Here is a 3159-nt window from a genome sequence, read left to right on the forward strand (position 1 = left end):
CATAATGTAATCCCATGTATTATGTATTTGGTCATTAATTCATTAAGCCAGTCCTATATTTAATGTAATGCATATATCCTATTATTAGGGATTGTAACTCTACGATGACATGTGTTTCTTGATGGCTATATATGTAATGTTCTTGAATTGTAGAAGGCATCATTCAAGTAGTATCATTTTGAGGATATACGTAGAGGGAGCTTGGACAAGGAGCTTTGGTTTATAATTTGGAATTGTACACTGGTTTTAACCAAAAAGGCCTTGCAGCCTGGCATATAATCTGTTATTCATGCTAGTTGTGTCATTATTAGTGGAATATATGTTGAACATTGGATGTAATTGAATCTTTGTTTTTAATAAAGTGGTTTCATGCAATTATATCTTGTTTACTTCTATTGTGTTTTTTTTTTTTGGGGATTGGTCATCTCTTTTGGAGACTTGACTATCTTGCACTACATCAAAATCCAAAGAAACTCTCCTCATGGAGAAGTTGACCTTGGCCTCTACCCTAGGGAAAGGGTCGATCTAATCCTCTACCTAGGTAAGGATCAATCTTGGCCTTTTAACCAAGAGGGTTATGACTTTAGAATTCCCTCTAGGCTCTTGAGGGTCCCTTCACAATTAACTAAATCTATCACATTATATATGCATGTATGGTATAGCAGGGCCCAGCGATGTTCTTAGCACTGCTTTGCTTGCTTAGGTAGTTAATTGTCTATCACAATTAACTAATTCTATCACATTTACTATGTAATCAAGTTATATATTTTAATAAAATATAGGCTTATATTTTTAAAAAACATTAGATTGCAATCACCATGACTAGGAAGCAATAGGCTCCTCTCTATTGGTTTTTAATTTGTATTTGATTGAACTTCACTTTACTAACCAATGAATCTAATGACTTATTGAGTGTTGTGTTTGCATATTTGCAAGCTAGACAAGTGACATGGGATGATGATCTAATTTAGAATTGACCATTATGATATGACCACATTCTTTTTTAAGTGATTTTGAGCTACGAGTAAAAAATTATCATCAAAATCCAAAATGTGTAAATATGTCTTAATTATGTTTAAGAATCCCAAAAATATATATATAAGAAAATTTATTATATGATTTATAATGAATTCTTCTATAAAGCATTCAACTTCATCTTCAAAACATAAGAAGTAAAGATGTATCTTTAAATATAATAAATGAGTTATATCATAAACTACCAATGATTTAATATATATTCATTTATAATTAATTAAAAGATATTCTAATTAAAATAATAACTTAATTTTTGTTAATATTAAATATTGATATTCTATTAATGGTAACAAATTTTCACAATCTATTGCAATTAGTAAGAAAGAGTAAAAAAGACATTATAAACTTTTAAAAATAACTATTTATATTAACAATAATATAAATAAATAGATTTAAGAAAAAGAAAAATGATAATAAATTTTAAACAATATCCAACATTCGTATAAGCATATTTATATATAATAACATAAATGTGTAAAATATACAGAGAAGCATATATGTGTATATATACCTAATCATATATTTAAAAAAACAAAACAAATATTTAGACAGAAGCTAACCAATAAATATATGGGTATATATACCTAAACATACATATAGGACAGGAAGGAAGGGTAGAACGTTCTAAGTGATAAAGGGAAGGTCTCCTAAACGCACAATTAAAGAACTGTTGATTACATCATGATTGAAGAAGCGCACAAATAGAATTGAGAAAACGCGCGCCGTCTGTGGGAATCGAACCCACGACCACGTGGTTAAAAGCCACGCGCTCTACCGGCTGAGCTAAGACGGCTTCAGGTTTTATAATCATTCTATATAATCTTTTACCAAATTGGAAAAACTAAGGATTGCAACACAAACCCCATCCATAAAAACTACATATTGCAGGTTCCGCACTCCTCTCCATGACATTAAGAACCATTTCGAAATATTTTTTGGTAATGAAATATTTCATATAACGAAATATTAATGCATGGGAGATTTTGTAATTAAATATATAATTTTAAATAATATCGATCTTCGGGAGGAAAAATTGATGCATAGCGCATCTTGAATTTCAAATACAAAATCTCCAACACACAACATCATATAAACTGATTTTTAAAATGATCTGAAATAATTCTAAAATCTGCATGAAAGCTTCTCGTTTCTTATGGAGAACCTCTAGGAATTACATTCAAATAACCCATAAAAAAAATTCCATTGATATGGGAGTCATAGTGTCACGTCTCATTTGTCGACATGCTTATTTGGATGTTTATGTGGTGACCCAGTCAAAGTTAGACTGGTCAACCCTTTCTGTTTAACGATAATTAAAACATAATTAAGCTAATTTCCTGAGTTCGGTATTTTAGTTTTGTTTATGAAGATGGATTAATGCTTAATTGAGGCATGAATGGATGTTATGAGATGTTCATTTTATATGATGTTATGTAATGTTACTCCTGATTTCATTTAATGTTGTATTTAATTATACTATCTAGATTACTGACTGGTTGCCTGTTGCAAGTGTCTGAGTGGATGCAGGATTGATGCGACGAGAGAATAGTTGATGTAGAGAGGGTTAGCCTCTTGGAAGGAGATGGGTGGATCGTCTTGTGTAGCCACACACACAACCACTTAGAAATCATATGTGTTGAATTGTAATGGATTATTGGAGAGTTTACAGTTGTCTGATAACAAATTTGGAAGATTGAATGTATAAGATGAAGGAATTTAACCCAGACTTGGAGCATTATTAGAACATCGTAAATAGTAAATGAGCCAGGAGTGCTATAATTATTAGCTCTGTTCTTTGAGTTTGTTCTGGTTAAGTATCTTCACTGTTGAAATCTCACCAATCAGATTTTACCATTTATTGAGACCATTGAATCTTAAGCTAGGTATGTTGTTGTTTGAATGTTATCATGTTTATTGGACAGGTTTATGCTTGGATTGTTGTATTATCTTACAGATGTCAAAACTTAACCTCATCTCTGTCTTAAATTGCTGCTAAAGAGAAATACTATACTAGTTGTTGGAATAGTTACCTTGTATTCTTGATGGCTGGTGGATTTAGTTTCATTATCTGATAAGAACTTTATGCTAGAGTATACTTACTAATAGGATTTTCTACAACCTTAA

The 3159-nt window shown here is 30.8% G+C and overlaps 1 non-coding gene across 1 annotated transcript; it reads right to left on the reverse strand.

Moving 5' to 3' along the window:
- Positions 1-1755: 1755 nt before the first annotated feature.
- Positions 1756-1828, reverse strand: TRNAK-UUU (transfer RNA lysine (anticodon UUU)). Its single transcript has one exon. It is a non-coding gene; the product is annotated as a tRNA-Lys (tRNA).
- Positions 1829-3159: the final 1331 nt, after the last annotated feature.

This window comes from Cupressus sempervirens, chromosome 9 (assembly GCF_028749045.1).
Source record: "Cupressus sempervirens isolate cs-2001-9-10 chromosome 9, ASM2874904v1, whole genome shotgun sequence".
Classification (NCBI taxonomy): domain Eukaryota; kingdom Viridiplantae; phylum Streptophyta; class Pinopsida; order Cupressales; family Cupressaceae; genus Cupressus; species Cupressus sempervirens.